This window comes from Ornithorhynchus anatinus, chromosome 12 (genome assembly GCF_004115215.2).
Source record: "Ornithorhynchus anatinus isolate Pmale09 chromosome 12, mOrnAna1.pri.v4, whole genome shotgun sequence".
Lineage (NCBI taxonomy): Eukaryota > Metazoa > Chordata > Mammalia > Monotremata > Ornithorhynchidae > Ornithorhynchus > Ornithorhynchus anatinus.
In genome coordinates this window covers 52,073,205-52,095,757 of record NC_041739.1, presented here as the reverse complement: position 1 = coordinate 52,095,757, position 22,553 = coordinate 52,073,205, and the positions used below count along the sequence as shown (strand labels likewise).

Below are 22,553 nucleotides of genomic sequence, written 5' to 3'. Positions count from 1 at the left end.
GAAACAAATTACTCACCGTGCTTTCAGCCCTATTGTGCAGTAGGAAAGGAATCCCTATTGGGGGTGAAGGTTCTGGAGTCTGGGCTATGGGCGAGGGTGATGAGTTATCTATCCTTGTTTCTGAGTCTGCATGGTACCTAGTACCGACACAAACTGAGGGCTGAGGCTTTCTGAAGAGCCTGGCATCCAGCTGACATCAACCAGCTATATATAGAAGCTCACACTTCAACCACTCATATCTTCCTGGAGAAGGGGTATTCAGCTGCAGCCTCCGTCTCCTTTTCGCCTCCCGGTGTGTGACCGAATGGAACGCTGTCCTGTCGGACCATCCTGGCTTCGCTTTGTGAATCGGGGTTCAGTGGATGTGTAGGGAAGAACCCCAGGAATGGGAGGTTATGTCAAATGGACTGGACTGGACTTTATCATTTTGTCCCAGTTTGGTGCTCAGGATTCAGTTGCCACTGAAGTGGTGAATGGCAAGACTAATTTAGCCCACTAAGTTTATCTCAGAGCAACCTTTGAATCCTGATGAGTTAACTCTCAGTCAACTCGGGAGTGAGTTTTTCCTTTCCTCAGTACTTATGAACATATACATATGGCTTGGTTATATTAAAGTATTGATTCAGCTATTTCATCATCACATATTATTCTACTCATGGGCAGGGACTGTGTCTATTGGTATATTGTACTCCTCCCAAGTGCTTAGTACAGTGCTTTGCACACAGTAAGTGCTCAAAAAATACTGCTGAATGAATGAATGAATACTACTACCTTCTAGATTCTTGTTTGTCCTCTTGCTCCTGTTTCGGATAAGTAATTTGGGTCCGACTCCCCCATTCAATTGTAAGCTCCTTTCTGCTGAACTCACGCAAGAGCTCTCTACAGCACTTTACTGCCAGGAGGTGCCCCCAAAATACCACTGATTGATCAGTTGATTCTTCCAAGTGATCACAATTGATATTTTTGTTCCCAGTGGCTTGAGAAACAAAGTGTAGCACTGAAGTTTTTATTATTCACCCTCCAACACATTACTATCCATATCATACAACTTAAGGCTAGACGGGTTTAAAGTCACCTGAAATTGACTCATATGCCCACTTCAAAATGGTATACATTCTTGACCTCCACATCACAGTATTTAAAATTACCTAATTCATGTCAATCAATCAGTGGCATTTAATGAGCATTTATTGGTTGCAGAGTTCTATTCTAAGCACTTGGGAAAGCACAATACAACAGAATTTTGGTAGGCATGATCCTTGCCCACAAGGAGCTTACGGTGTACTGCTCTTGATTTGATCATATTTTTGCCATCTTTGATTCCAAAATCAAGAGGAGTTAAAATGAAGAGGATGCTTTCTGTTTTTAACAACCCAGTTCGAAGCTGTTCCTCTTATAATGGCTTTGCATTCATGTTGCCTTTATTATTCTTTCCATATTTTATCAGGTGACCCTGCTCCTATCTCTGGGTTTCAGATACTATTTAAGCTGAAGAAGAAAGTAAGATAACCAGAGGATTGCTAGGAGAGTCAGAAACATGGTAAGCACAACTCTCATCTGCAAACTTCCCGACACAAATAATGAACATTGAAGCAATTATATCAGTCTTTTAAGGGGCCAACACAATTCTTTCTGTATAAGACAAAGTCAGGTTTATGATGACACTTAAAATGCACATTCAACTCTTTGTCATCATCATCCTCATCAGTAGCATTTATTGAGCCCTTAATGTGTGCCGACCACGGCACTAAGCACTTGGGAGAGGATAGTAGACACATTCCCTGCCCACAGGGAGCCTACAGTCTAGAAGGGGAGACAGACAAAAATATAAATCAATAATTTATAATATCCAATGTATAGATAGGTACCTAAGTGCTGAGAGGCAGCTCTATCATGCTCTACTTAATGACAGTAGAGATTAAATAAGGAGATAGTCATTTTGCTGCCACAGCGCACTTGTCTTATGCCGTCGAGTCGTCTCCGACGCAATGTAACTGCATGAACACATCTCTCCCAGAACGCCGCACCTCCATCTGCAGTCGTTCTGGTAGAGGATCCAGAGAGTTTTCTTGGTCAAAATCCGGAAGTGGTTTACCATCGCCTCTTTCCTCACAGTAAACTTGCGACTTCATCCTCAACTCTCTCCCATGCCACTGCTGCCCAGCACTGGTGAGTTTTAACTTGTAGCAGATTGCTTTCCACTTGCTAGCCACTGCCTAAGCCAGGTACGGAATGGACAGGCCTCTGATTAACTCTCCCTCCTATATCCAAGACTGGTGGAGGACTGGAAACTCTCCAGGTGCCACCCTGAGAGGGGATGAAGAGACTAGAGACTAGTTCTTACTATGTGCCAAGGACTGTTCTAAGTGCTGGGGTAGATACGAGGTAATCCAGTTGTCCCACATTGGGGCTCACAGTCTTAATCCACATTTTACAGATGACGTAACTGAGGCACAGAGAAGTGAAGTGATAAGTGGCGGAGCTGGAATTAGAAACCACAACCTCCGACTACCAAGCCCGGGCTCTTTCCACTAAGCCATGCTGCTTCTCAGTTGTGCTGGTCTCTGTGTTGATTCATACCAAATGCACTGCTACAGGGTTAAGTGAGCCAAACCACACTCTTTTCTTTTTTAATAATATTTGTTAAGCACTTACTATGCACCATGCACTGTGCTAAATACTGGGGTGGATAAGAGCAAATCAGATTGGACACAGTCCCTATCGGGTTGGACCACAGTCCATGACCCACCTGGGGCTCACAGTCTTAATTCCTATTTTTGTAGATGAAGTAACCGAAGTGCAGAGAATTGAAGTGACTTCCTTAAGGTCACACAGCTGACAAGTGGCAGAGTCAGGTTTAGATTCCGGGTCCTCTGACTCCAAACCCCATTTTCTTTCCCACTAGGTCATGGTGCTTCCACTTAGACCCGGGCTTGGAACTCAGAGGCCTTGGATTCTGTTCCTGCTCTGGCACTTGCAGCACTCCATAAATCCAAGTAACTGACTGTTCAATACAGTACGTGGCACTTAACAATTACCACAGTTGCCATTAGCCAGTGGCCAATTCCCTAGACTTTGGGACCCTTCTACCTGAGCATGTCCCTGCTTCCACCTGTGCTCTTCTGGACAGGAAACATTCTTAGCTCTGTCACCCAGTAGGGGAGGTGAGCTAAAAACAAGGAAGCTAACAACTGGAGAAGCAGCATGGCCTAATGGGTAGAGCGCGGGCCTAGGAGTCAGAAGGACCTGGGTTCTAATCTTGGCTCTGCCACTTAATAGTAGTGGTAGTAATAATAATAATAATAATAAAAATTGTGGTATTTAACTGCTTACCATGTGCCAGACACTGCAGTAAGCGCTGGGATAGATACTAGGTAATTGGGTTGGGCACAGTCCCTGTCCCATATACAGCTCACAGTCTTAATCCCCATTTTCCATTTTCCATCCCCATTTTCCAGGTTCATTCATTCATTCAGTAGTATTTATTGAGCGATTACTATGTGCACAGCACTGTACTAAGCGCTTGGAATGTACAGTTTGGCAACAGAGACAATCCCTGCCCTTTGACGGGCCTACAGTCTAATCGGGGGAGACAGACAGACAAAAACAATAGCAATAAATAGAATCAGGGGATGTACACCTCATTAACAAAATAAATAGGGTAATAAAAATGGTAGAGTGGAGGGGACGCAAGCTAGATTGGATATGGATGGGCTCTTGTTGAAACCTTCATCAAGGGACACTACGGTTTGGGGAGGAGCAGCTGGGGGTGCTTGGACATGGTCGAGGAGAGTTGATGGAGTGTCCAGGACTTTAGGTTGGCAGGTGGAGAATGTGGTCAGCAGGAAGGGTGGGGGCAGTCGGCTCCTCCGTCCTACACAGGCGACTCCCTCAGGCTGAGGCTTTCATGGGAATGGAAGAGTCAGAGCTTGCAGGGGTTTAGTTCCCTTCTCTGGGACTGCCGCAGGCGTCCGGCAGCAGAGCGGCCCCCAGCCCCAGCATAAGGCAGACAAGAGGCAGACCCAGGATTAGAACCCAGGCCTGTGGTCCATCCACTATCCCACACTTCTTGTCTGCTGTGTGACTTTGGGCAAGTCACTTCACTTCTCTGGGCCTCAGTTACCTCATCTGTAGAATGGGGATCCAAACTGTGAACCCCTTGTGGGACCTGAACTGTCTTCAACCTGATTAGCTTGAATCTACCCCAGCACTTAATACAGTGCCTGATGCTTATAATAATAAGTACCACTAAAAATAGCATCAGTCGAGGAGGTGCATGGAATGAGGAACCGTAATGCAGTTTGAGCCATTTTCTTCCCCTTTACCAAAGAATGGAACTCGTCCCTGCCACCTCACTGCTGGGTACCAGGAGGTGGGGGATGGGCCCGAAGCCAGGAGCTCAGTCCTGGACACAACGGGGAAGATGGTCCTCCCTTAGTGCCAGCTTAAATAGACATGCCTGTGCGGTGGCTATGGGGACATAATGTACTAGCACAGTACCAGTGTATTCCGGCGTGCCTAGCAAGATTGTATACTTGAGACCTCTCTCCTCCCCGCCCCCACACACAGGAACAAAATCAGCCTCCACGCTCTATTCCCCTCCAGCCCTAAATAGAAGAGATGCGACTTTGTCCCCTGTCCGATCTGTTTGAAGCAGGACCAGTTTTAGCTTGGTCCAGGGAGGAGTCCGTCTAAAGACAGTGGTAGAAGCAGCAGCAAAGAATGTGTTGGCCCCCTCTCTGTGCCACACTTGCCAGACCCTGGTCATGACTCTCCTCCACTCGGCAACCACCCTCCTTCCTAGCATGGACTATTCGGCATCACCAACCTGGGCCCGGGTCAGATCTAAAACCAAGTGCCTTTATAGTTTCTTTTGTGGAATTTGTTAAGTGCTTCTATGTGCCAGGCATTGACTAATTGCTGGGGTAGTTACAAGCAAATCAGGTTGAACACAGTCCATATCCCACATGGGGCTCACAATAGTAATCCCCATTTTACAGGTGAGGGAACTGAGGCATAGAGAAGTGAAGTGACTTGCTCAAGGTTTCACAGCAGACAAGTGGCAGAACTGGGATTAGAACCCAGGTCCTTATGGCTCCCAGGCCTGGGCTTTATCCACTAAGATATGCACAGAACCGAGACCGTCGGTTACTCTAACTAGTATTGCATTTTACTTCTTATCCCTAAGTCTTTCTCTCCAGATCTCTCTTCCCCGGGACATTCTTTATTGCTTGGGGGTTTTCTGGAGCATCTCCTGTTGTCTGTTTTCGAACACTTTCTCTCAGCTGTGCAAATACCAATGTTATTAAATTTCAAAACAAAAACATGGAAAAATACACCATTTTCTCCTTCCCTCTCTTGCACAAATACCACTCCACTGAACACAACCACACACTCCTGCACTCTGTATGACAGAAAATAGTTCTGTAATACAATAATAATGTTGGTATTTGTTAAGCGCTTACTATGTGCCGAGCACTGTTCTAAGCGCTGGGGTAGACACAGGGGAATGAGGTTGTCCCACATGGGGCTCACAGTCTTAATCCCCATTTTACAGATGAGGGAACTGAGGCACAGAGAAGTTAAGTGACTTGCCCACAGTCACACAGCTGACAAGTGGCAGAGCTGGGATTCGAACTCATGAGCCCTGACTCCAAAGCCCGTGCTCTTTCCACTGAGCCACGCTAATACAACATGGGATGGATGGGGTTCTTCAGCCATTGAGCAACAAAGCCGGCATTCACCTGTCTTCTTCCAAAAATTCACTTCTCTCACTTCAATACTTCCTTTCAGTTCCCCTAGGGACCATCTTAGCTCCTTGTGGGCAGTGGAGAAGAAGCCAAGACCAGTTTTAGAGTTGATCCCGAAGCAAGGAAATAAGCTAGCATAAATAAGGACATGGACCTGGAGAGAAATACAGAATGTTCCACAGAATATTAAAAAACTAGTTGCCAAAAAAGCCCAAAAGATCATTTTTTTCCCTTGGCTTATATAATCCTAGCATTTTGACAGCAGCTTTTCCATTCTTATTTACCAGTTCTAGCCAGCTTGTATTTTTCCTCTGATCCACGGAACCATTTGCTCTGATGGTTATTCAGAGGCAAGAAAACCAACCCGTTTCTGACTTGAGCCCATATTTTAGCATGGCCTAATTGAGCCCAATTAACAAGTGAAATTCTTAAGGAGGTAGTCAAGAAAATGTCGCTAGAAAACTAGATAAATAATTATAAGTGCTTAATACTGTGCTTTGCACACAGCAAGCATTCAATAAAGATGGTTGGCAGAATGAATAAAATCATCTACTTGACAAAAATTGCCACAGGTCAGAGGTTAAACAATCAATAAGATCCATAAAACCATTCCCTTGGCAATTTTGTAGAACACAGATATATTCCTGCTTCCTCCAGGGCCATTTGGGGGGGTTTGAGGGATGGCTATGGGTTTTTGGGGGGATGGGGGTGACTACAAGCTGGCAGAAGGGCACAGGGAAGCTGTCCAGGATCTCCTCACAGAGTCAGGGGTGAGCTTGGCTATCAAATTAATCAGTCAATCAATGGCATCTATTGAGCCCTTGCTGTATGCAGAGCACTGTACCGAACGCTTGGGAAGCTACGACACAACAGAGTTGGTAGACAGGTTCCCCATCCACAAGGAGCTTACGGTCCAGAGGGGGAGAGGGACATTAATAGAAATGGTGGATATTAAGAGAAATACATTATGGTTATGGACATAAGTGCTGTGGAATACTGAGGGTGGGGTGAATACCAAGTCCTTAAGGTGTACAGATCCAAGTGGTTCTTGCCTTGCATACTGTTTCTGCCCTAACCCAGATCCCAGCTTCTAATCCAACTACCAGTGGAATTTACTGAGCCACTTATTGAGCCATATTAAACCCTTGCCCCATCCCCTCCCTTCTTCCCCTGGAGACTGTGAGGCAACCAGACTCCACCCAAATCCTAGGGGCTAAGCCCGCCCCCTGCCCTGGCTCCCCTGACCACCTGCAGTTTCTGAACATTCTCTAAGCTATTTTAACCCAGCATGACGTATTTCTAAACTGTGGATTTGAGGTCACGCTAGGAAAGGAGATAGGGTTCGAAGTCTCAGAGAGGCACGCTGAGCGTGTATAGCATCAAAGAAAGGAAAGCCCAGTGAATGCACATGCTAATCAAGTAGGGATAGTTTACTGTACTGTTTTCTAATAAAATACAATTATTTTATTGTATAGAGATCTGACCCATTTTAAGAAAAGTTCTGATGGGTTATGAACTGGCTGATCAATTAGTCGGTGGTATTTATTGAGCACTTACTGTGTGCAGGGCCCTGTAGTAAGCTCTTAGGAGAGTACAGTCGAACAGAGTTGGTAGACACTTTCCCTGCCCTCAAGGACCTTACCTTCTGACTTTTATGTCATAACTTGTCTCCACCCCAGTGCTTAGAACAGTCTTTTTTTAAAAATATTAGTTAAGTGCTTATTAGGTGCCAGGCACTGTTCTAAGTGCTGTGGTAGATACAAGATAATTAGGTTAGACACAGTCCCTGTCCCACATGGGGCTCCCAGTCTTAATCCCCATTTTACAGCTGATGTAACTGAGGCACAGAGAAGCAATTTACCCAAGGTCCCAAGAGCAGACAGGTGGCTGAGCTGGGATTAGAACCCAGATCCTCTCACTCCCAGGGCTGTACTCTTTCCACTAGGCCCTGCTGCTTCTCAGTATAAACATAGACACAAAAGATTCAGTCTCTGGCCTCCAGGAGTTTGCAATCAAATGGGAGAAATGATTTACAAATAGTGGGAGTGAAGGAAGAACCAGGAGATAACTGCTAGTAACGAGTATATGTAAGGATGAACTAGATGAGTAAATAAATATATGTAAGCATTTGTAGATAAGTTAATGCTCAGGATGGTCATTGGGTTGACATCATCTGGAGTTTTAGGAATTAATCAGAGGAGTCAGAAGTGTCAAGAGCAAGATAGGATAAATAAACGAGCATGGAAGGAGCAGAGAATGTGAACTGGGGAGTTCTAGGTGAAGAGTCAGTGTGTGAGATGGACAAAGTTGAGGGAAGCAGTGCGGCTTAGTGGAAAGGGTGCGGGCCTGGAAGTTCTACTCCCGGCTCTGCCATCAGCCTGCTGTGTGACCTTGGGCAAGTCACTTAACTTCTTGGGGCCTCAGTTACCTCATCTGTAAAATGGGGATTAAGACTGTGAGCCCCACGTGGGACAACCTGATTCCCCCTGTGTCTACCCCAGCACTTAGTGCTCGGCACATAGTAAGCGCTTAACAAATACCAACATTATTATTATTATTATTATTCACTTCTCTGTGTCTCTTCCCTCATCTGCACAATGGGGATTTTCCCTCCTACTTAGACTGTGATCTCCATGTGAGACCTAATGATTTCGTATCTTCCCATAGCACATAATACAATACCTGCCGCATAGTAAGTGCTTACCAAATACCATTGAAAATACAATACAATTATTTCCTTCTAGACTGTAAACTCCTTGTGGGCAGGCAATGTGTCTAACAACTCTGTTCTATTGTACTCTCCCAAGCACTTAGTACAGTGTTTGGCACACAGTAAGCGCTCAGTAAATATGCTGGAATGATTGATCAGTAGAAAGCCTAGAAGCAAGTAGTGAGGAGTTTCTGCTTAATGCAGAAGGTCTGGGTAGCCATTGGAGGTGTCTGAGAAGCAGACAGGCATTTGCCATTTGATGTTTAACGGCAATGATTTGGGACTGTAAGCTCGTTGTGGGTAGGAAGTGTGTCTGTTTATTGTGGTATTATGCTCTCCCAAGCACTTAGTACAATGCTCTGCACCCTGTAAATGTTCAATAAGTACCACTGATTATGATGATGATGGATGGACAACCCCTGGAGGTTCTCGAGAAGTGAGGTGTTGTGAACTGTACTTTTTTAGAAAAATGATCTGGGCAGCAGCGTAAAGAAAGAACCAGAGTGGGGAGAAATAGGAGGCAGGGAGGTCAGCGAGGAGGCTGATGCAGTAGTCAAGTAATCAATTCCCTATTTTTCCCCTCAGAAGAAGCCAGTGACTTGACAATTTCCAGGCTCTACCGAAGGGTCCTTCGTGAAAAGCAGTTGCTAATTCAACCAACTGGGCAGACATAATAATAGTGGTTTTTATTAAGCACTTACTCTGTGTCAAGCACTGTATTGAGCACTGGGGTAGGTACAAGAACTTCAGGTACCATATGGGGTTCACCAACTAGGTAAGAGGGAGATCAGGTATTGAATCCCCATTTTGCAAATGAGGGAACTGAGACACAAAGAAGGTATGTGATTTGCCCTAGGTCACACAGCAGGCAAATGACAGATCCGGGATTAGAACCCAGGTCCCCTGACTCCCAGGCCCGTGCTTCCTGCCCAAGGCAGGATAGCTTGGATGAGTCTAACTCAGGTCAGCAGTCCCCAGCTGCTCCTGCATCGAAAGAATGAGCATGCCCTTATAAAACATCCCTGGACCATGAAAAGTGCTTTTGTAAGTGGATGAGTTTGCAGGAGTGCCCTCAAGGAAGGAGGTAGGAGGCAAGTCAAAACGTCTCCTGAGAAACACCTCTCAACGGTGATAAAAGTACTCACTGCCCATGTCTTCAAGCTTTCTGCACTCCAGAAAATAAGAAAACCCTGTCCTTCATATTTCCAAAGGATTAATCAAAAAAATTAATCAAAGAAAGTAAAACACTATAAGTGGAAATCAGCATGCACTGTCTTAGCTGGGGACTTTAAAAAGTAACACGCTGTCTCCAGATATAAAGGGATTTTCCCATTTCCAACACATTAATCTGCAAGCCTCAATTCTGCATCACTACTGCCAGGTAATAAGGTATTAATGTCTGTCTCCCCCTCTAGACTATAAACTTGTTACGGGCAGGGAACGCGTGTGCTCATTCTGTTATACTGTACTTTTCCAAGTGCTTAGCACAGTGCTCTGCAAAGAGTAAGTGCTCAATAAATTGTTTGAATGATTAATTAAAGGGCACAAAGCATCCTTCCTAAGGCTGAGATTTTAAACCTTCTCCCTGAAATGTTTTGAAGATGTTAGGTTGGTGTGCTGCATTAGCAAAAATTGGCTGGGAAGCTGACTGAGAAAACTTCCTGGAAATCAATTTATTGGCACTGAGGATAAAGGTGAAGAGCTTCACCTCTACTTCTAGGAAATGAAGCTAACTTAAAAGAGCATTTAGCTCTTTCAACTGCCCTCTCGCCTCTCAGAGTAGCCCAGGCTGAAAAATGTGTTGAAACTTCTGTTCAGCATTTCTAAATTAGGTCACCAGATTCCAAATGCAGCACTCCCTGTGTGACAAATCACATTCTCATGTTTTTTTTCCTAAGAATTTGGTGAAGTCTAGGCTAGTATGCAGTGTGCTTCAATAAGAGATGAACATAAAATTGAAAGTCAAGCTCTTTGGAGGGGGGAATTTGAGATTGTAAGGCAAATACACAAAAAGTGGAGCCAAAGAAGGGGAAGAGTAAAAGAAATTCAAAGTACTGCTGCCACTTTCTTGTTCTTTCTCTCTCTCTGAAGCAAGAATGGTCTTTAGCACTCCATGGCCTCAGTCTGGCTGGGAGCAGGAGGTGGACCCACAGCGAAAACAGTTGTCATTGCTGATACTGATGTGTGGAGCTGAAAGAAATAGGCCAGAAAAAGGGGTACAAGTTGTTTTTGAAGCTCTGGTGACTTTCTTTATATTGTTCTGCCTAAAAACCAGTAACAACGTACCTTGTCTTGGCTCTAAGGAAGCAAATTCAGAAGATGACTTCCCCGATAGCTTTAATAATAATGATGGCATTTGTTAAGTGCTTACTATGTGCAAAGCACTGTTCTAAGCGCTGGAGAGGATACAAGGTGATCAGGTTGTCCCACATGGGGCTCAAGGTCTTAATCCCCATTTTACAGATGAGGAAACTGAGGCAAAGAGTAGTTAAGTGACTTGCCCAAAGTCACACATCTGACAAGCGGCTGAGTTGGGATTTGAACTCATGACCTCTGACTCCCAAGTCAGTGCTCCTTCCATTGAGCCACGCTGCTTTCTCAAACACCTGGAGCCATATGGAAGTCTCTTCCCAGAGTCCTCCATTGCCACATCTGAACAGAGCCAGTGACAGAGCCAGATTAACATAGAGCCCAGGGACCCTGGACTAAGGGCTCTCCTTTCCACTCACCTCAAAATGTAGTCATATGGAGCATACTTTTCTCTCTAATCACTTCCTCTTCCATTTTTTAATTGTATTTTTTAAAGTTAGCATTAGAGGAATGAAGTGTGTGGGCTGGGTTGTGCTAGGAGAGTAGCGAGGTGAGGTAGGAAGGGACATGGTGATGGCAAGCTTTAAAGCCAACGGTGAGGAGTTTCCATTTGATGAGGCGATGGATGAGAGAGAAAGCAGGACAAAGGATCACCTGCTCACCTGGCCTCTCTCTGCCTTCCTTAACCCCAGACAACCTGGTCTGGGTGGGAGTTGACCCTAGTAGAGCCTCAACAACTGCAACCCAGAGAAAAATCCTTGCCCTGGCAGTCACCGAGGACCCAAGGCCCATCTAACACTAACCTTCTCACCGTACCTCTATCTCGTCTGTCTCACCGCTGACCTCTCGCCCACATCCTACCTCTGGCCTGGAATACCCTCCCTCCCCATTTCAGACAGATAATTACTCTCCCCCTCTTCAAAACCTTATTGAAGGCACATCTCCTCCAAGACAGCTTCCTTAACTAAGCCCTCCTCTCCTCTTCTCCTACTTCCTTCTGCGCCGCTCTTCCTTGCTCCTTCATTCATCTTCCCTCCCATATGAAAATCGGTGGTGAAAATCCTGGTGGGCACTTCAAATAACCCCCTGGAAAGGACTATATAGCAGAGCAAGAAAAACTTTCTCCAGAGGCTCCCTACCACCCAGTCTGGCCAGCACCTCCCCGAGGGGATTCACAATCCAGACTGAGCCCAGCTTCTCATGTGAGGGCTACTTCACATCCTGACTAATTCCTTCTTTCATGGCCTTCAAGACTGTGCCAAGATTCACTTAGCTATTATCAGCCCAGGGACAGCCCTTGGACTAGTCTCTCAAATAGGAAGACAGCAAGATCCTTTTCTCTACCAAAGAAAAATCTGCATTTTCTCTGCTGAATGGTGGAAGACTGGGAGAGCTGGAAGGCAATATTAAGAATTCCTGATTCTAAATGGAGTTCTATGTGGATCCTCTAAGAGCATCAGCTCCCAAAGCACAGATGTTTGGAGAATGAGTTCAGATTCCTGGGTTCTAATTCCAGCTCCACCATCTGCTTGCTGTATGACTTTGGGCAAGTCACTTAACTTCACTGTGCCTCAGTTTCCTCACCTGTAAAATGGTGATTAAATCCCCATTCTCTTTCCCCCTTAGATTGTGACCAACCTGTGTGACAGGGAATGTTTTTGCTCTGATTGTATTGTCTCTATCCTACCGCTTATTTCGATGTTTGGCACGTAGTAAGCTCTTCCCAAGTACCACTATTACCATAAGGTGAATTTAGTCTTTTCCCTACCAAGTAGAGATTTTTTTCCTGTTCCCTACCATTCCATCTTGGGTTTTAATTCAGCAGGATTGACCTTTTAGAGGCAATAGGAGGGCACCTACCTGATCTAAGGCTTTGATAACCAATTCCCTGATCTGTCCCTATCTCCCAGACTCCATTGCTGTTCAGCACCACTCTTGTTTATGACCTACTCACTGGTCTGAATGGTGTTCATTCCTATTTATTTCCACCTTATTCTTCCTATGGACCCAAATCTGCAGCTTCTGCATAATTCTGTAGCATGCATAGTTAGCCTCAATTCTGTTTTTTTTCCAGTGTTTTTTTAAAATGGTATTTGTTAAGCACCTTCTACATACTAGGCACTGTATTAAACTTTAGAGTGAATACAAGATAATCAGGTTGGACATATCCCAAGTCCCACATGGGACTCAACAGCTTTAATCTCCATTTTACAGATAAGGTAACTGAGGCAGAGAGTCGTAAAGTGACTTGCCCAAGGTCATACATCAGGCAACTGGTGGATCGGGGATTAGAACCCAGGTCCTTCTGACTCCCAGGCCCCTGCTCTATCCACTAGGCCATGCTGCCTCTCAAGCTGTTCATCTTTTGTACATAGATTGGAAAGTATGTGAATTCAAGTCAGATGTTGCCTGCGAATATGAACTACTTAAGGCGTGGAGCTGAAACCTTAAATATGATGTCATTCATCATGTATATTAACTTTAGATTGAAAGTTCCCTGAGGACAGGGACTGTCTTCTGCTTTTATTGTGTGTACCCTGTGTGTTCAACTGCCTAGTACAGACCTCAATAAATACTGAGAATGAAGATGAGGATGATGTATCAGTTCTAAAGTAGCAAAGTGCTTTATAATTTGGTTCTTTTAGATGTCTCTCAGCATTTCTATGAGGTAAATGAGTTTCATTGTCAATCTTCTAGGGAAGAAAATGAAACATAGTGAGGGCAACTGACCTGTATAACATCATCCAGAAGGTAAGCAAAGCAGTAACATTCAATCTATGATGCGTATAGGAAACTGTACAAAGTTACAAAGTTACATGGATTTCTTAAGTTTAAAAGCATATAATTTAAGGATAGTTATTTTTACAGGAGATAATTGTCTCACAGTATTAGTGAAATATTCACCTCCAAATAAGCAAAATTGATTTATGTTTGGTGTGAAAGGATTAGGTTGAATTTATAAATCAAGTAAAATCCTAAGAAACCATACCCTATACAATATTAGGCCATTAATTACAGCCACCTATAGAATCTGTCCAGTTTGTGTTTATAACTGACTTATGGCTTAGCATATTAAAAAAAATCCTAAGGTCCTTGATTTTAGGGAAGAGAAGAATGACAATGGTTATTTGTATACTCAGTGGGTGAAGCCAAGGTCAGCTGGTGCTCTCACTGGATCACAATGTTATGCGACAGTGTCCGGTGCCAAATCAATTTTTAGCAACCTTTTCTTCCTACACTGTCTACACAGTTTCCACTGTCTTAATGAAATATACATCAACAGGGCAATAGGTTTTTAACAGAATGTTCATGCCACAGTTCAGTCCTGTGTGTGTGTGTGTGTGTTTGTGTGTGTGTGTGAATATGGTCTGTATTTGCTTCACTTTGGCAAGCCACCTGATTTTCCAAGTTCTGGTTAGAAATTGTCTGGCTGGAAGTCATGCATTTGACTTCCACACTGAAACTCTGTGCTTGGTACTGGTGGCCTTTGTTTTTTCTTTTACTATATAAAGCACCAAGTGCTGTATAATTACAGCATCAAATATTTGTACCCAGACACTGAAGAAGGATTCCTTCTCTTTTTGACTGTAGCCCTTTTTCTTTTCCCTTGCCGTTTAGTTCCACAGCTAAAGGCATCACTGCTGTGCCAAGGTATTAGTAGTCACTATCATATTTTGTAACTTTGATGTGTGACTTATTGTTCTGAATAACTGTCACTGAAGTCATTGAGTTGTCTTTCAGAGCAGAATTTCTGGTGCTGAAATCAAACAAGAAGGTCAGTTAGGCAATTCTGTCTGGAATTCACAAGTCTTGCACAGAAATGGATAGAGTCCAAAGCATTGTGGCACCTCTGGATTCTTTTTAAAGCAGTACATCTCCCTTCCTCCTAGAGGGTTCCAGAAAATATCCTGCAAGGGAAACAGTTAACCAAAAGGCAAGAAAAGATAGCAGCTGTCATTCCCTGCCTACCACACTAGTTGAGGGATTCATTACCAGAAGAGGTTTCAGGCTAAAGGAGAGAGTTACAGAGCTGAGGTCTTAAGCCCCAGTCTCTCCCCTTTACCTTGCTAATTATAATAATTGTGGCATTTGTTAAGTACTCATTCTGTGCCAAGCATTGGGCTCACCACTAACACAATCAGATCAGACACAGTCTCTGTCCCACATGGGACTCACAGTCTAAGGGGGAAATAAAACAGGTTTTTAATCTTCACTGTCCAGATGAGGAAACTGAGACCCAAAGAAATTAAATATCATGCCCCAAGTCATCCAGCAGGTAAGTGGCAGAGCTGGGATTGAAACGCAAGTCTTTTACCACCCAGTCTTGTCCCCTTGCCCCAAGACCAATTTTGCTTTGACCTCACTTTTGATCCAAAATTTATGGAGTTTTTAATGCCTGTGGCTGCTTATTCTGAAGTTGTCTAGAAACTTAGTGTACAGGTTCCTTCTCCAGGAGACCTTCCATGATTAATCTCTCCTCTCCTCACCCTATTTCCCACTCTACTTCACTTGCGGGTCAACTAAGTACTTTGGAATCCATCTCCTCTCTCCACCCTCTCTAGCAGATATTTTGTTTGTATCTTTTTACTCTGGTGCTTCACCTTATGTGTAATTTATTTTAGTGTCTGCTCCCCTGCTAGTTTGTAAACTCCCTGAGGGCAGGGATTGCATTCTCTACTGTACTTTCTCAAGCATTTAATTCAATACCCAGCACACAGTAAGCCACCCACACACTGGATTGATTGATCCCTAGGGCTACTCAGCATGATACTGTAAGCTCGTTGTGGGCAGGGAATGTACCTATTTATTGTTGTATTGTCCTCTCCCAAGTGCTTAGTACAGTGTGCCACACACAGTAAGTGCTCAATAAATACTAGTGAGTGAATGAGTGAATGAAATAAAACAGTAAAAGAAAGCAGGGGGAGGGATTGCCATGCTCACAAAACAGAAATTCCATCTGGCCTTCTTGGTCAGAAAGGTTTCAGTCATGGCAACAGCAGAAACCAATACATCTTTGTTCAAAGAGCTCCCAGAAATGAGAGAGTGAGGCGAGGTAGGTAGACAATGATAGCCGATGAAGAGCTTGTCAGGTGTCACCTGATGGGACTTTCCTTTTGGGTGACAGTTAGCAGTTGGTATCAACAAAGGACGTTACAAAAATGTCTTGTCCATCTTTACAGCCTTGGGTCAGTGTTATTATGAACAATTAAGTAGAGTTGCAGGGATTCTTATGGTACTATTTTTCCTCCCTTTGGCTATCTTCTCTAAAAGCCCACAGAATTATGGTACAGATTGAGTGTGAATTTTCCCTAGGATGTGTGCTGTTGCTGCTTTCCCAGGTGATCAAGAGAACCCAGAATCAGCATTGTGGCCAGATTAGTCACTTAGAGTCTGTGGCTCCTGACTAAATCCAACTCTAGGTAGTGGCAAAAGAGCTGAGACGCAATGGGGCCTAGTGGAAAGAGCCTTAATCTGGGAGTTAGAGGATCTAGGTTCTAGTTCTGGTTCTGACACTTACCTGCTGTGTGATCTTGGGCAAGTCACTTCACCTCTCTGTGCCTCAGTTTCCTCCGACCCCATTCCTTCATACCTTACAAAACAATTTCCCCCTCCCTTCTTCCCTCCCTGACTGCCATTTTCAACTGTTTGCTCTCCAATGGCTTCCTCCCCACTGCTTTCAAACATTCTCATGTTTCCTCTATCCTAAAAAAAACCCCTCCACTGACTCCATGACTCCCTCCATTTTTGCCCCATTTCCCTCCTACCATTCATTTCCAAACTCCTCGGGCATGTTGTCTCCACCAGCTGTCTCAAGTTTCTCGCCTCCTGTTCTCTGTTCTGATTGGATTATATCTACCCGGGTAATACTGAGACTTCTACTACTATTACAACAAAATATGGTATTTGTTAAGCACTTACTATATGCCAAGCACTGTTCTAAGAGCTAGGGTAGATGCAAGATATTCAGGTTGGACATATGTATATATCTGTAATTTATTTATGTATATATATTAATGTCTGGCTCGCCCTCTAGAAAATTAGCCCATTGTGGGCAGGTAATGTGTCTTTTTGTTGTACTGTACTCTCCCAAGTGCTTAGTACAGTAAATGCTCAATAAATGCTATTGAATGACATAGTCTGTCTCACATGGAGCTCACAGTCTAAGTAGAGGAGTATGATTATACCCCATTTTACAGATGAGGAAACTGAGACATGGAGAAGTATAGTGACTTCTAGTGACTCCTTTTCTGTCTCCCTTTCTTTTTCTGTTTTTCCATCATCATTACCCCACTAAGGGGTTAACTGGTTATATTTTATGCAGTACTGAGGAGAAAACATGGAAAGCAATTAACATGTGAGAGGCTCACAGTCTATGGTCAGACTAACAGGGAAGTCAGTTGGAATAAAATAGAAATTCAAAAACAAACTTAAAGGCAACTATAGATTGAAATCTGACAATACAGGACTCAAGGGCAGGAATGTTTTGGCCATTTCCACCTACCTGGATGAAGAAAGGGTAAAGGATTCTCAGTCCTCTGGCTTCCAATTCTTTCAATTTATTCATTCAATAGTATTTACTGAGCGCTTACTATAAACAGAGCACTGTACTAAGTGCTTGGCATGTACAATTAGGCAACAGATAAAGACAATCCCTGCCCATTGACGGGTTTACAGTCTAATCCCAGCAACAGACAAAAACAATAGCAATTGATAGAATCAAGGGGATGTACATCTCATTAACAAAATAAATAGGGTAATAAAAATATATACAAATGAGCGGAGGAGCACAGTGTTGAGGGGAGGGGAAAGGAGAGGGGGAGGAGCAGAGGGAAAGGCTGGGGAAAGGGGGCTTAGCTGAGGGGAGGTGAAGGGGGGCTCAGAGAGGCAGCAGAGGGAGCAGAGGGAAAAGGAGATGCTCAGTCTGGGAAGGCCTCTTGAAGGAGGTGAGCTCTCAGTAGGACTTTGAAGAGGGAAAGAGAATTAGTTTGGCAGAGGTGAGGAGGGAGAACATTCCAATAGCTCCAGGATGAAACGTTCTTGGTCACAGGTGCCAGTTTCTTTTCAATTTGTCTAGGGTGGAGATAAAAGATATTCATTCATTCATTCAATAGTATTTATTGAGCGCTTACTATGTGCAGAGCACTGTACTAAGCGCTTGGGATGAACAAGTCAGCAACAGATAAAGACAGTCCCTGCCATTTGACGGGCTTACAGTCTAATCGGGGGAGACGGACAGACGAGAACAATGGCACTAAACAGCGTCAAGAGGAAGAACATCTCGTAAAAACAATGGCAACTAAATAGAATCAAGGCGATGTACAATTCATTAACAAAATAAATAGGGTAACGAAAATATATACAGTTGAGCAGACGAGTACAGTGCTGTGGGGATGGGAAGGGAGAGGTGGAGGAGCAGAGGGAAAAGGGGAAAATGAGGCTTTAGCTGCGGAGAGGTAAAGGGGGGATGGCAGAGGGAGTAGAGGGGGAAGAGGAGCTCAGTCTGGGAACGCCTCTTGGAGGAGGTGATTTTTAAGTAAGGTTTTGAAGAGGAAAAGAGAATCAGTTTGGCGGAGGTGAGGAGGGAGGGCGTTCCAGGACCGTGGGAGGACGTGACCCAGGGGTCGACGGCGGGATAGGCGAGACCGAGGGACGGTGAGGAGGTGGGCGGCGGAGGAGCGGAGCGTGCGGGGTGGGCGGTAGAAAGAGAGAAGGGAGGAGAGGTAGGAAGGGGCAAGGTGATGGAGAGCCTTGAAGCCTAGAGTGAGGAGTTTTTGTTTGGAGCGGAGGTCGATAGGCAACCACTGGAGTTGTTTAAGAAGGGGAGTGACATGCCCAGATCGTTTCTGCAGGAAGATGAGCCGGGCAGCGGAGTGAAGAATAGACCGGAGCGGGGCGAGAGAGGAGGAAGGGAGGTCAGAGAGAAGGCTGACACAGTAGTCTAGCCGGGATATAACGAGATATCCTTGCCCATCTTCCACTGTGGAAATGGTGGGACTTCCTCTCCCCAGTGGAGGTGGGGAAGGATGGGGAGGGCACTCCCCTGTTGGGGTTCTCTGTCTCCCACTCAGCACAGACCTAGTCCCTGCTGCGTAATTTTTCTATCACTGCATCTCTCTCATTTTCTCTCTGTCCCTGCAACTCTTTGGATCTCTCTCCCTCGATCAATTAGTCAATCATATAGACTGTGAACTCACTGTGGGGAGAGATTGTCTCTCTTTTTTGCTATATTGTACTTTCCCAAGGGCTTAGTACAGTGCTCTGCACACAGTAAGCGCTCAATAAATACGATTGAATGAATGAATTTAATGAGCGCTTATTGTGTGCAGAACACTGGACTAAGCGCCTGGGAGTACGATGTAACAGAATTGGTGGACAGGTTTCCTGCCCACGACGAGTTTACAGTCTGGAGTCTCCTGGCAATTATGTACTTGAACCATTAGTCTAGTTGTCTTGAAGGCCATGTTGCTGTACCACTCCGGCCTCCATTAACGAAATAAATGCCCAAACGTATACTGGCTGACTCCTCAAAGGGTACTGGATCCCTCTCCCTTTTTATTCACAACAGCCAATAGTGTCCAACGTTCATATGTTTCTGTAGGGCTTCAAACACAGCCAGCATGGTGCTACCATACAAGATGGGATGAATCCCCATTTCCCAATTAAGACATTTGTTTCCCTCAGAAGAGAATCTCCCAAAGGGCAAAGACCAGTTCTCAGACATTTTCTATATGCTACTCAGTGAGTTGGGGGAACTTGTTGCTATTAGAAAAAATCCTCACTCTTACAGAGGGAAGAGTCATCTAGCTTTCCCCTGGGACAGGGGTCTTCTAGAAGGGATATTAACAGTATCCTTGAAATTCTCCTGTTCTATTAATGGCCCTTTTGAAAGATGGTGAGATTCTGTGGGTTATGGTGGGGTCAGGATGCTGGGGCTTTCATTTTCATTTAAGTTTCAATCTAAAATTGTCCTGCGTCAATAACTTTGAATGGACGGCTAAAGTCTCCCTGTTCCTGGCCACAGTTCGAGGCATATCAACCCAGTAGCCTCCTCGTGCACTTTTGAATGTATTTATTCCCATCTCCAGCACTTGGGTATACATGTATATTTCACTTGAGCATTCCATTTATTTATTTAATGCCTATCTCCTGCTTTTGCATGCAAGCTTCTTGTCGGCAGGGAATGTGTCTCATGCTTCTGTTGTACCTTCTGGCGGGGAATGTGTCTCATGCTTCTCTTGTACCTTCTCAAGAGCTTACACTGTGCATCGCACACAAAAAGAGCCCAATAAATACCATTATTATGACAGCTACTATTACTTCCAATCCTATTTCATAAGGCCGTGGAGATGGATTAGGTCTTATAACCTCAGACACTAACAAAATGCAGATTGATGATGATTCTATTGGACTGAATGTGTGTTCATCAGATTTTCTTTTGGTTGCAGAGAATTTTCAGCACTGTTAACCTGAGGCAGGCTGGGCAGTGACCCCAGCTGCAAGGTTAGGGAAGCAATTAGTGGTCACTAAATTATTTGAGCCTCTCCCTTCTTTCCAGTGGCTGGCTTTTCTTAAGAAGGGACACTCCCCTCTGCAGTATTTTTCCACTTTCCAACTACACTCTCTAGCTCAGTGGAAACACACTGCTCCATCTACTGATTGACAAGCTGAGGTCAAACTTGCCTGGAGGCTAAAAGGAAGAGAAACAGCAACAAGAGAGGTAGCATATCAGTCAGATCTTTTTTTAATGGTATTTGTTTAGTGCTTGCTATGTGTGGAACACTGTTCTATGTACTGGAGTAAGTATAAATACTCCCCCGATTAGACTGTGAACCTGTCATTGGGCAGAGATTGTCTCTATCTGTTCCCGAATTGTACATTCCAAGAGCTTAGTACAGTGCTCTACACATAGTAAGGACTCAATAAATACTATTGAACGAATGAATATAAGTTTAACAGTTTGGACACAGTCCCTGTCCCTCATGGAGTGCACAGTCCAAGTTGGAGGAAGGAAGATTGAATCTTCATTTTACTGAAGAGGTAACTGAGGCACAGAGAAGTTAAGTGACTTGTCCAAGGTCAAGCAGCAAGCAATTGGCAGAGCTGGGATTAGAACCCAGTTCCTCTGACTCCCAGGCCCATGCTCTTTCCATAAGACCATGCTGCTTCTGTTCAAGGTCTGCTAGGTTAACTCAACCTTGAAAAATACAGAGTAAAATGTGTCTTCCTTTTGCACGCCCTGTAATATAATACTCATAATAATTGTGGTATTTGTTAAGTGCTTTACTATGGGCCAAGCACCGTGGTAAGTGCCGGGGTAGATACAATCAGATCACTCCTGCTCCTGTCCCATATCGAATTTACAGTCTAAGGAGGGAGAGAAAAGAGATTTAATAGACTGTAATCTCGTCGTGGGCGGGGAATGTGTCTATTGTTATATCGTATCTCCCAAGTGCTTAGTTGTGTGCTTTGCACACAGTGCTCAAATAAATACAATGAATGAATGAATAATTCCAATTTTACAGAAGCGGGATCTGAGGGCCAGTCAAGTTGTGATTTACCCAAAGTCACACAGGAAGCAAATGACAGAATAGGGATTAGAATACAGGCCTTCTAATATAAGGGGAAAGATCCCTCAAAATAGCCTTTACCGAAACCTTACATAGTCTGCATGAATCCATGTTGTCAGTCCCTGTTGTGGTTCTACTTTGCGTATAACCTCATCAGCGGGCTTTTAGAATATGAGCACCTCTTGTCATTATAGCACTTGTATAATAATGATAGTATTTGTTAAGCGCTTACTATGTGCAAAACACTGTTCTAAGCGCTGTGGGATACAAGGTGATCAGGTTGTCCCATGTGGGGCTCACAGTCTATCCTCCTTTTACAGATGAGGTAACTGAGGCACAGAGAAGTTAAGTGACTTGCCCAAAGTCACACAGCTGACAAGCAGCAGAGCTGGGATTAGAACCCTTGACCTCTGACTCCCAAACCCGGGCTCTTTCCACTGAGCCATGCTGTTATCCATCCAGGTGCAGATCAAAAATTGTGTATGATGATGGTTGAACATCCAGATCTGTTATAATGCAGGTTTCCGTTAAGTGATTTGGTGATAATTCAATGGAAATACTGGGGAAAATTCTTTCAATATAATTGTGATGTGGTATAACACTTGGAGCAAGTGGATTTGGTGGATTTGAAGCAGCGTGACTCAGTGGAAAGAGCCCAAGCTTGGAAGTCAGACTTCATGTGTTCTAATCCCAGCTCCACCACTTGTCAGCTGTGTGACTTTGGGCAAGTCACTTAACTTCTCTGTGCCTCAATTACCTCATCTGTAAAATGAAGATTAAGTCTGTGAGCCCCATGTGGGACAACCTGATCACCTTGTATCCCCCGCAGTGCTTAAAACAGTGCTTGGCACATAGTAAGTGCTTAGCAAATGCCATCATTATTATTATTATTTGATGTAGAAAGAAGCAGTGGTGCATATGTGGTGCATATAAGAGAAGCAGTGTGGCTCAGTGGAAAGACCCCGGGCTTGGGAGTCAGAGATCATGGGTTCGAATCCAGACTCTGCCACTTGTCAGCTATGTGACTGTGGGTAAGTCACTTAACTTCTCTGGGCCTCAGTTACCTCATCTGTAAAATGGGAATGAAGACTGTGAGCTTCACGTGGGACAACCCAATTACCCTGTATCTACCCCAGGGCTTAGAACAGTGCTCTGCACATAGTAAGCACTTAACAAATACCAACATTATTATGTGCATATGGTGTTGGCCAAGAG

At 44.3% G+C, this 22,553-nt stretch overlaps 1 protein-coding gene across 1 annotated transcript in view; it reads right to left on the bottom strand.

Annotated features, from left to right (window-relative positions):
- MYOZ2 (myozenin 2) overlaps positions 1 to 164 on the bottom strand; it is a 42,281-nt gene extending 42,117 nt beyond the window's left edge. The window contains exon 1 of the mRNA XM_007672950.4: positions 17 to 164. The gene's annotated coding sequence lies outside the window, so the exon portion shown is untranslated. The remainder of the gene's footprint in view (positions 1 to 16) is intronic.
- Positions 165 to 22,553: the final 22,389 nt, after the last annotated feature.